Source organism: Erythrolamprus reginae, chromosome 1, assembly GCF_031021105.1.
Source record: "Erythrolamprus reginae isolate rEryReg1 chromosome 1, rEryReg1.hap1, whole genome shotgun sequence".
Taxonomy (NCBI): Eukaryota; Metazoa; Chordata; class Lepidosauria; order Squamata; family Dipsadidae; genus Erythrolamprus; species Erythrolamprus reginae.
This window is the reverse complement of record NC_091950.1, coordinates 65,328,170-65,340,838: the sequence shown is the minus strand read 5'-3', so window position 1 is coordinate 65,340,838 and position 12,669 is coordinate 65,328,170. Positions and strand designations below refer to the sequence as shown.

Genomic DNA, 12,669 nt, shown 5'->3' with positions numbered 1-12,669 from the left:
GGTGAATTTGACAAGTTTCCACTGTTGCAACAGGATTCAGTGGTTCATCTGTTTTGCTTGGATAAAGAATTTGAGGAATAGCAAAATACACTGCACAATTAAACTTATCAACTTCATTTTTCACCTTGATGATGCCAGTGTTGCATTTAAAACTTGGCCTTCTGCATTCAAAGTGCATACATTACCACTAACTACAATCACTTGCAACATTAAGATGTGGATGTGAAATAGAAAACATCTATAGCCCTAGTCTTGTGTGATTATCTCATCAAAATAGTTACTGTACTAACATCTGTAACATTCTTGTGACCTAGTAATATGTCCTGAACTGCAGATATACATGTTAGTTATGAGTTTTCTAGTTGGGGAAAACAGACTTATTAAGGCAGATTGCAAGACAATTTAGGGATACTTTAGTTCTGGTTCTACCCATCACTGACTGTGTGAATTTTTATTAATTGCTAAATGCTGCTGCTGCTGCTGCTATAACAATGCTGGAACACACATAGTTCCTAAAAAAGAGAGCAAAATAAACCAGACAAAAGACAGCAGCTGATAGAAAATTGTCACCACATCTGAGATCCCAAAAGATTATTAATACCAAGAATAGAAATCTGTCTCAACAAAGGATGAGTAAGTTGTCAAATCAAGGAATTGCCGTTCTTAAGTACCTGTTTGCTTTTACCAATTTCTCTCTCCCAGCTAACACAGTGCTTTTGTAGAGGATAAGAGAAAAGTAGGAAGGGGTCAGAGAAAAAAGCAATCAGAAACACAGTAAAGGCTTGAGCAAATCAAACTGCAGCATTGAAAGTTTTTCTCACATTAGGTGAAAAAAAGAAAACATATTTTCTTGTTACAGGAGAGAGAGAGGTGAAGTCTTTGCAAGAAAAAAATACATGTAATACATTTTATTTTCTAAGTTTGTAAGAAAAATGCTTTCTCAAATTATTTGTATCTGTTGCCTGGGAAATATTATACAAGCTCCAAAAAGTCTTTACACGCATTATCCTACATACTGCCCAATTTTAGAAAAAAGCTATGCATGAAGATACCATACATAAATAACCATAAAAAACAGTCTTCAAAATTCATTTTTAATTTTATCCAGATTTAGTTGAAATTTTGCTTATATCCGCTTTGTGCTGCTGCTATTATATACTTGGACCTTTTCAATAAAATATACCATATTAGAAAATGAGTTTATTCTTTGTATAAACCAGTATATTAGGCAAAACATTCACCCCAAAAATAGTCGTTTTGTTTTTGTGAACTTTGTTACACAATGTTGTTAGGCAAAGTTATGGACCTAACATTGTCTAAAATTATACAGGTTTCTAAATTGTAAGACAAGACTATTGAGCCTGTGAAAATGTCTGATACAAACACTGGAATATCATTAACATGAATCCCTTTAAATGGCATTCTATTGTGATCACATTTCACTTGCTCATTTCTGTTCACATCTTGTCTATTTTAAAATATATATACAGTATAACCACATCTTTTATAGCTGAATTCCAAGAAAACAAAGTATCTGAAAATTACCTTATAGGACTATGACATACTATTTTCTTTAGTCCATATTTCTCTAATCTGTTTTAATTTTGATTAACAGAGGGTTTGCTTTTGATTTGCACTTTTAAAAATCAGAATAATCTTTGTTGGACCAAAGGGACTGTTTTGACATGAAGCAGCATTAACTCTGCAGAATTTAATAAAGTTCTCTATCTTTTGACACATATATTGAATCAATAGAGATGGCAGACTTACAGTCATAAATCATATCAAGATATGAAAATAATATTATTCATGCTACAGTGTGCCTCACTTTGGTTGAGCCAGCAGGATTTCTGTGATCTATTATCTTAAATCAAGTTATAACTGTAAGAAATGAGAAAGAACTCAAGTATCCCATTCAAAACTTTGCAAGATCAAACAAATAATGTGCTCATTAGGCAATATAGTGATACCTCGTCTTACAAATGCCTCGTCTTACAAACTTTTTGAGATACAAACCCGGGGTTTAAGATTTTTTTGCCTCTTCTTACAAACTATTTTCACCTTACAAATCCACCGCCGCCGCTGGGATGCCCTGCCTCTGGACTTCAGTTGCCAGCGAAGCACCTGTTTTTGCGCTGCTGGGATTCCCCTGAGGCTCCCCTCCATGGGAAACCCCACCTCCGGACTTCCATGTTTTTGTGATGCTGCAGAGGAATCGCAAAAACACAGAAGTCCGGAGATGGGGTTTTGAGGACTTCCATATTTTTGTGATGCTGCGATTTCACTGATGCTCCCTTCGCTGGGAAACCCCACCTCCGGACCTCCGTTGCCAGCGAAGCGCTCGTTTTTGTGATGCTGGGATTCCCCTGCTGGGATTCCCCTGCAGCATTGCAAAAACACAGAAGTCCAGAGGTGGGGTTTCCCATAGAGGGGACCCTCAGGGGAATCCCAGCAGCGCAAAAATGGGCGCTTCGGCTGGCAAAAGGGGGGAATTTTGGGCTTGCACGCATTAATTGCTTTTTAATTGATTCCTATGGGAAACATTGTTTCATCTTACAAACTTTTTACCTTAAGAACCTCGTCCTGGAACCAATTAAGTTTGTAAGACAAGGTATCACTGTATATGCAAATTTTACAGTCAGATTTCATAGCACAGATTCAAGCACAGATTTATCATTTTGCTGTATTTTGAAAATATAAAATAACAATATGAGTAGGAGATAATTGCGTTCATGAACTTACTGTTTAGAATATAAAAGCATTAATCAAATAAACTGATCCAGTCATTATAGAATTACGCCCCAACCTAGCATTTAGAAATGAGGTTCTCATTCATGGATTCATTGAATCACTCTGCATTTATAAAGGATACTTGTAAGGTGAGAACTATTGTAATCTCTTATCTGCCAAACCTAAAATCATGATTCCGAGATAGTATTTCAAATTCATTATGTCTTTCAGGCTCAACTATCAACTGCCAAATCATTTTGGCATATGTAGTTCTTTGTGATCTTTTAATGAGGAGGGAATTCAATGTTTTTCAAAGCTTTGCCACATTAAGAACTCTGTTGTGACTGCAAAATTATTCCTACATTTTTGCATTTTTCTTTTAGCATTTTTTGCTTTAGATGAATATTTTGCTTCAAGTCAGTACAAATGGCTCAATGCTTCTTTCAGACTGATAAATTCAATGGTAATTATTGCACTCTACATCAATCTCCATCAAGAGAAAACAGACACACATTTTTAATGGCTTGCTTTATATAAAATAAAGGACACGCCTAACGAAAAAGAAGGGGGGGAAGATAATCAGTTGCATTATTAATTCATACAAAAACACAATTGAATCCAATCTATAATAACAGATTTATTATGGCTCATTGTAAATCAGCAATTTATAAGCAAAGATTTATCCCTATAATGGGCCTCCAGTGGTCATTTACAGATCAAAAATGAAGATTGTAATAACCACTTCACTTCAAAATATTTTATTGAGGAATGAGAAAAAGATTAAAAACTTATTTTAACCTATTTCCCAAGAACACCATTGCTATATAGACTCATCAATATACCAAGATATGTTCGTGTCCTACAACTGAAAAAAAGAAGAAGCCTAAAAAGAAATTCTGGCAATTCCACGCATAAATGATTTCTCCAATAATTAACCAAGTTAATAATAGATATTGATGGACAGTCTAAAGGAGAGAATTCATTCAAATGATAGTCTTTCAGAGAAAGAATAATTTACTAAATCCAATATTGGCACAGATGTTGCCAATTTAATGCATTTTGGTGAATATCATGTGATAACCTGACAATGGAAATTACCTAAAAAGCTATACTGCCCCCAATAAATCATATATATTTTAATTGTTTGTTCACGGACCAATTGTATACAGATAAAAGTCTTGTAATCTCCCTAAAGCATTAATTTCTACAACCTGTTGGCATCCCTGTAACACACACATCAACAAAATCCCTTCAAAGCTTTCTAACTAATGCTGAGGTTCTAGTAACCAAAGAGGCAGAAAAAAACCCCACAAGGTAATCTGGTACAGTATAAGTCTATAGTACCTCTTATGTAGACAATGTACAATGAATCCATAAACATCAGCTAGCAATCAGCAAATTCACCTGAAAATAAAAAAGAACCCTTCAGAAATAAAGAATAATAAAATGTCATTCATAATACCATTGTTATGTTCTATTTCCAATAGAAATAATATACACAAAAACTTGGTGAAAGAAAAGATTAAAGACTGCTGTTCTGAGAGTTATTTCTTTATGAATTGTGTTTCATCCTAATTAATTGTCTCCTGAGACTAAGAGAACAAGTAACCATATCTACAGTCCATACCGGGGAGAAAAAGGATGACCACTGAATTGGGAAGCAACAACAGCCAGTTGTGTGTGGAAGAAATGAGACCAAAACATTTGGAATAAGCAGCAAGCTTTGGAAGCTACTTCAGCTAAGAAATGAATAGCAACACTTTACAGCCCTCTAAAGATTCAGTCCAGCTACAGCCAGCTACCATTAAGTAATTATTTTCTCGCTCCTAGAAACTGATAAGGATGGAGACCCAGAGGAGCTACTCAGTAAAAAGGAGAAATACTAGCTAGGAAATGACTATGGTTTAACATCCTTTTATTTTTGTGAAATGTCAGCAGTTAAAGAAATACAGGAAGAAAGGAAATTTAAACTGTTTAATATTATAAATTTTCATTTATCACTATAGCATTATCACTGATAAATATAATTAGGCACAGATAAGTAAATCAGTTATGTATGTCTGATTTAACACAGCTGAATTGTATGCTCTATTAGAAATTTTGTGTAAATATCGAAGGAAAACATTCAGCCTCTTGGTCTGTGGTTTGTACTATAACTTAACTGAAGTCATCTCACAACAGTGGAAAATGTAAAATCAATGGTGACTTCAAGAGGAAGAATAGATTGAAAATTAAATAGATATTGGGAAGATGGTTTACAAGGTAAAATGTATGATTTTGTCGAACTACTTCTTTGTAGTTATTTGTAAGCTGGCAGGAATAGCTATCCTTTTTCCTACCCTCCAAAATCTAGTTGTGAATTAAGCAATGTCACAACATATTTTTAAAAGCCCTTGTTTAAACAACACCACTATAGAATTGACTGCAATCAAATATTGTCATGGCTGCCAGAAATATTTAAAGGGTTAGAGTTAGGTTTGGATTAACAGCAAATTCAATAAGGTCAAAACTATCAATCACTGCTAATCTATCTGTAAACTATCATGCAGAATTACACATGCCTTAAATAATTGTTTCTAAAGTCCTACAATTTTTTTTTAAAAAAACGATTCTCTGCTTCTGAGTTTCTAAGATGCATCTGCTTGCCTCATGCACAGATGTTGAAGTGAATATATGTTTATATTTTATAGATGTGTATGCGTTTATTTGGGCAACCTGAGGCATCCATCATGCAGCACTATATCGAGACATTATGGAAGGACCTGAGGATATAAACACTATGTTATCAGTGGGATAATAAGCTCAGTTTAAGGTAGAATAAAGCAAGGGTATCAGATGATTCATTTGGAATGCCGAACTGTCTCAATTATAATCCAGTGTTTTAATATATGCTACAATATATCAGATTTCCCCAGTCTGCTTTTCTCAGACGAGGATTACAATTTGGCATCCAACAAATGAATCTGGTATCTTTGCATGCCAAATATCAACATAAATGTGTGCTGTTGAAAGAACTATACAATTCAATGTTGGCAGGAAAGTAATATGCAGTTGTGTGTAATTTTTACTTTAGTAATGGTTTATCCAAGGTTAGTCAATTTATTTTGAATCAACAATAATATATTTTCTTTCTTCCCTTACCGATTTATGGGAGGCATCTGCAGGACCCAATATTTTTATCTAAATGCTAAAAGCAATGTTGTGATAGAAGCTCCAGTCCTTTCATACACGCATGTCCATATCAGGCAACATGTACAAAAACAGATCTTGCATCATGTTGGCAGGGAGTATGCATTGGGATATTGCTTTTGTTTGACTCTGCTTGTCAATACCTCTGTCAACTATATTGTTTCCTAACCAGATAATTTAGTCTTTTCTAGCCATTTTGTCCAATTTCTATCTCTTCAGTCGGGAAATGCTTGTTTGTCATAATGGCCAATTTAAACATCCTTATTGTAATTTTTCAATGGAAAAACTGGGGTATGAAACCATTGGTAGCTAGATGCTAACAGCACAATTCAATTCATGTTTGCTAGAAGGACACCCTATGATTTATGATTTATTTATATGTAGACTAAGAGCTTATGTATCGGAGACAAATTCTTTGTGTACCCATTTCACACTTGGCTACTCTACTCTAGTCTAGTCTACTTTCTACATAGGAATATGAAACATCGTTATAGTGTATGTTTTATAATACACCTAATAGAGTATTACATTTAGATATAAAGTATTGCAAAGAAATGTTTCACAAACTACTTGGCTATTATTTCAGCTAAAGAAATCTAATAAATATAATATAATAAAATAAATAAGATAGGCAAAGCATTCCTTACTGAAATGTTCAAGTAGCTATATCCTCCAGAAGATTTGGCATGTACATCACAGATTCAGTCCGGGAAAGCCGTCAGACTGGTCATGTCAACCTTTAAAAAGTTCCTTTAATAGTTTTAGGAATTGTGCATTATGAAACATAAAAAATCTTGAAAATGCCCTTTGGAATGCTTTGCATAGTGTTGTCTCTGGACTGAGCATTAACTTCAATTATTATTAAAATTAATAAATGAACTTTCATATTATTATTATTATTACATTGAATGAGTTATTTTAAATTCTATACAAATGAGTTGAAGTAATGACCCTATAAATATAAGTTACATTGAACTTATGTTTGCTTTCCCTAACCCCAATTTCTTAAATGCTTCAGAAATTCTTTATTGAAGTGATCTACAGTACCTTAACTATTGTAACTCCATTTAACACTGACCTCAGAATGCAGCTATTTGATCAGATGTCTCTGTAGATATATAGAGTGCATATCTGACCAAAATTATACATTCCTTTTCTTTAGATCAAAAGAAAGTGCAGAGACCAGATATTTATATTGCAGAAATTGCACTATAAAACCTTTAACTTTTGTTGCCATGGAAATACAATTGTTGTCAGCAATTCTTCTGACACAATTGTTGCATGCTAATACAGGCCTTTATACTCTTTGTTGCTGTGGGATGTTGAGGTTGCATTAAGTGTAATTCAGTCTTTATTAACTATGACATTACCAAAGTTTAGAAGATATTGATGTGCAATATTTTATTGTTGCTTTGGATGATATGATAAAACTTAGGGCTATGCTACTGAAATAATTAACTTTACTTTTATATTTGCACTATTATTTATTTATTTATTTATTCATTTATTCATTCATTCATTCATTCATTCATTCATTTATTTATTTATTTATTAGATTAGTATGCCACCCCTCTCCACACTATTGCACTATTTTATCACCACTACACAAATTCCAAATTTGTGGAATTCAAAGTCAACTCAAACTATTAGATCAAGTTTTCAACAGTGTATAGAACATTTATTCGATATGTATCAATATCTAAAGAACTCAGTGGTCATGTAGTTAAGACAGTAGAAAGTAGGGATGGGCAGGACCCAGAACAGGGAGAAACACTGTTCCGGCGGTGGCAATGGAGTGCGTAGCCTTGCTCCGTTGCTGCCGGGCACAACCGGAGCAATTCCAGCAGCAAAAATTACCAGGGTTTTGCTGTCGCGCATGCACAGAAGCAAAGAAACTGGCAATTTTTGTTGCTGGAATGATGTCCACGTGCAATATTTCAGCTGCTGCACATGTACCTGCTAACCATGCCATGCTCTCGGCGCCTCTGCAGAAGGTCACGTGCCAGAGTAAGGGAAGGGAAGGGTGGGCCACTTGCAGCCTGACATGGCAGGCAGAAGCATGGCAGAGCAGGCAGGGGGAGCTGGCACGAGAGGCATGCAGGGGTGAACGGCAGCGAGGGAAGCAAAAGGCGATGGGCAGCGACGTGGCAGAGTGGACGGTGGGGGGAGCTGGTGCAAGAGACACGCGGGGGTGAATGGCAGTGAGTGGAGCAGCGGCAAGCTGCCAATTACCTTATATTTGCCTACTTCTGGGTTTTGATTTTTGTTCATACCATTTCCTTTCCCAGGAGTATTATCTATTACTTTGCCAAGTGTTCTTGCATAGTTCAAATAAGTGTGTGTGTGTGTGTGTGTGTGTGTGTGTGTATACGTGTGTACACGTGCCTACAAACACACATACAAGATATATGAAACATCACTGTGGAAAGGCCTTAGAATCAAATGGAAGTTCTCCACTGTTTTGAAATTATTATTTATTTATTAGATTTGTATGCCGCCCTTCTCCAAGAACTCAGAGCAGCTAAATTAATTTTCAAAAGAGAGTCAAAACCATTATAACCAGGGGTTGGGCTGCTGGGAGTTCGCAGAGGTTCAGGAGAACCCCTAGCTAACATTCTGTGTGGTTTGGAGAACCCAAAAATCCCACTCCTGACTGGCCCTGCCACTCCTGACCTTCCCAGGAGTCCCCACTCTGCCCATTTTGGATGCAGGTAAGTGCAGAGTGCATGCAGAGGCTTAGGGAGGGCAAAAACTGACCTACCAGAAGTTCAGGAAGAATAGAAATGGGCCTATTTCCGGCCTCCAGAAGGCCTCCAGAGCTTGGGAAGGCTGTTTTTGCCCTCCCAGAGGCTTGAGGAAAGCATCTGCGGTCCAGGGAGGGCAAAAACAACTCCCATCTGGTACAGGAGGCTGACTAGGCCACACCCACCAGCCAGCAACTGGACAGAGAACTCCTTGCTAAAATTTTTGAAGCTCACTCCTGATTATATTTATATCATCCCAAAACCCAGCTCACAAAATCAGACTTTTTTTAAAAAAAATCATAGCTGATTATTTTAAAAATGTATGATCATTGTTTCCTATCCAAATAAAGTTTTCTGACTATTATACCAACCAAACAGTTTGGGTGTCGCAGCCCATAAAATGTGCCTAGGGAATCTGTTTTAGCTAATGCGTCACAACTATTTTAATGCACTTTTTATTATCTATCCCATAGAGTTGGGATAACTTATCATAGCTTATATAAGTCCCATATTTTTCAGCTGAAAAGAGCTTGATTGCAATTAACCTACTTTGGATCCAACATTGTTGACAGCATATGTTGAGTGGCCTCCTTCTGAGCTCAACCAATTAGAATTAGAAATGTCCTATTCCTTTACTGCTCCTCCTGGGTTGTCACTTGCCAGCCCTTGCTCAATGAAATGTTGATACTGTGGATGGCTCACCCCTTGCCTCATATCTGATAAGCAATATAGTCATGCCTGTATATACATTACATGCAGAGAAATGTAGAGTCAGTTTTTGATACCATTGACCGTGCAATCCTTCTAGGCCTGCTGTAGGAGTTGGGAATGAGTGGCACTGTATTGTGCTGACTCTCCTCCTTCTTCCAAAATCGGTTTCAGTCAATGTTAATAGCTTGGGAGAGATCCAGGTTGTGGCCCTTAGTTTGTAAGGTGTCTCAGGGCTATATCTTTATCCCCTTCAATTTAACATTTGCATGAGGCCATTGCATCCAGGCCCCCTCAGTGATGCTATGGTTGTCCTATTCAAGTATTTGGAGGTTGTTTGGGAGTTTTTGGGGCAAAATGGGCTCTGACTCAATATTAGCAACATGGACTAGCTGTAAGGTTTGGCCCTCCTGAAGATAAAGTTCTTCCATCTCTAACTCTGGATGGGATAGCACTAGACCAAACAGATCCAGTTCACAATAAAGTTTCTGCTTGAAGAGAAAGTGGCATCTATACAATGATGGGCTACCAAAATTTTTACTACCACACTGTGAGTGTGGCTTATGTATTTTGTTTCAACATCTTTCAGTGCAAATAGGGTGCCCTGGGGTGGAGCTCCAAATTTTGCTACTGGAACTGCGTTCCTGACCGTTCCCGTAGGAGCCCATCACTGCATCTATACTTAGGAGAACCTTGCACAACTTTGACTAGAACTCCAATTACTTTGATTTCTGGACTGCAAGGCTCACTGTCACTCCTGGCCTAACCCTGTTAGCTTTTCGAAAAGTTTTAAAACATAGCTGAGGCCAGAGCAGACATGATAGCAGTTTACAGGTATACGAGGGGTTGCCACAGAGAGGAGGGGATCACTTTATTCTCCAGGGTACCGGAGGGCCGGACGAGGAACAACAGCTGGAAGCTGACCAAGGAGAGATTCAACCTGGAAATAAGGAAGAACTTCCTGAGGGTCAGAACGATCAACCAGTGGAACAACCTCCCACTGGACGTTGTGAACTCCAATACTATGGACATTTTTAAGAGGAAATTGGACTGCCATTTGGCTAGGATGCTATAGCGTTCCTGCTTAGGCAGGGGGTTGGACTTGATGACCCGCATGGTCCCTTCCAACTCTAACAATCAATCAATCAATCAATCAATCAATCAACAAACAAACAAACAAACAAACAAACAAATCAATAGCTAGCTACAGGTGAAACTCGAAAAAATAGAAACTTTTGCATCTCATTTGGAAACCAAGGACTCAGAGAATGGAGGAGGAATGGAGATGCACACACTGCAAGATGCTTGAAGTCCAGCATGTGGACAGTCTGTGTTGATTTGGGGAGCCATGTCATCTACTGGTGTTGGTCCACTGTGCTTCATTAAGTCCAAGGTCAATGCAGCTGTCTACCAGGAGATTTTGGAACACTGCATGCTTCCTTCTACAGATGAGCTTTATGGGGATGCTGACTTCATTTTCCAGCTGGACCTGGTATTGCCCACACTACCAAAAGCACCAAAACTTGTTTCAATGACTGTGGGATTAATGTGCTTGATTGGCCAGCAAACTCACCTGATCTAAACCCCATAGAGAATCTATGGAGCGTTGCCAAGAGGAAAATGAGAGACATGAGACTGAACAATGCAGAAGAGTTGAAGGCTGCTATTGAAGCATCCTGGTCTTTTATAGCACTTCAGCAGTGCCACAGGCTGATAGCTTCCATGCCATGCCGTATTGAGGCAGTAAGTGCTGAAAAAGTGTACCCAAACCAAGCACTTAATACATATGCAGGCTTACACTTTTCAGAGGTCCGATATTGTTTTATGTACAATCCTTGTTTTATTGATTGCATGTAATATTCTAATTTTCTGAGATGGCAGATTTGGGGTTTCCATGAGCTGTATGCCATAATCATCACAATTATGACAAATCATGGCTTGAACTATCTTGCCTTGCGTGTAATGAGTCTCTCTCATATATTATGTTTCACCTTTTAAGTTTCATTACTGAAATAAATGAACTTTTGCATTGTATTCTAATTTTTTGAGTTTTACCTGTATGTATCTGGGGCTTTGAATGTCTTAAGTGCCCCATTACTTGATTTTTCTATTAGTCAATTAATCGTCACAAATGTTGTTTGCATGTCAAGCCTGAGAAATCAGGAAATCTTCAAATGAATATTACATTTATTGCAAGCTTATGCTGTCTACCAGAATCAGAACTACTAATGGCTAAAGAAAATTAATGCTTTGATAAGAGTCAATGGAATTCAAGGTGGGCTGGAATCAGATCTCTAATGGGACGAAAGAACTTGAATCTGGTGACTTGTTTGACTTCTCCCTTGGATTCGATGTACTTATTTATTTTGTAGATGTTTTAGTAATTTAATGTTTTTAAAATTGTTTTATAATTTTATAATTGTAAGCTGCATATAATGTGGTGGGCAACTACAGAAATTGAATAAATAAATAAACAAACAAACAAACAAACAAACAAACAAATAAATAAATAAATATATACATACATATAGTTTTGAAACTCTAGAAAAGTCATTGATTTAGAAATGTGTACATTTATATATGCTTTCTCTTTTCTGAGTTTTTTCTGAGATATCTTTTTCAAGGTAACTCCCAATGATATATTATATCTTATATTTATTGGTTTCTGTATGCTATTTTGTCAATGAATGAAACCCAGAAACAAATCTGTCAAGATAATTGATCTTTAGTTATCAATACATTTAAGAGCAATTTGCCAAAATCAATAAAAATATTTATTGGAAATTGTAAATGCTGCCAACTTTACAACAAGATTGAAAATACCCCACCTTTATTCAGTATGTTACATATGATGAAATAAAGAGATAATGATAATGAAATAAAGGAAATTAGGAGAATTTTAAATAAGCTGTTAAAATAGATGTTAGACTCACATATTTGCCTTTGATGGTTTGAGTTCATTGCATGTTAATTCTCTGAACATTTTGTTTGATTAATTCCTCTAATTGGTCATCCTTCTATCTGCTCAGTTTTATGTACTATATTAATTTATCTCCCTAATCAAGTAAAAATAAATGCTCCAATCTTTTGGGTCTGGTGTTTCCAATACAGTTTATCAGTTTCATTCCTAAATCTAATCTCGCTTCCAAAATTACACTCCTCTTTTGAATAAGCCAGGAAAATAAGGCTTTAAACTGTGCTCTGACATTAAAAGCATTACCTGATTGGAAGGTTTGATATAAATGCTGATGGCTATATCAGAGGTCACATTCCTGTGCTGTAAGAAGTAATATTTGTC

At 36.6% G+C, this 12,669-nt stretch overlaps 1 protein-coding gene across 1 annotated transcript in view; it reads left to right on the top strand.

Moving 5' to 3' along the window:
* The window catches only part of NRXN3 (neurexin 3), a 1,550,407-nt gene that overhangs the window by 446,032 nt on the left and 1,091,706 nt on the right, over positions 1-12,669 (top strand). The gene's annotated exons all lie outside the window — the stretch shown is intronic.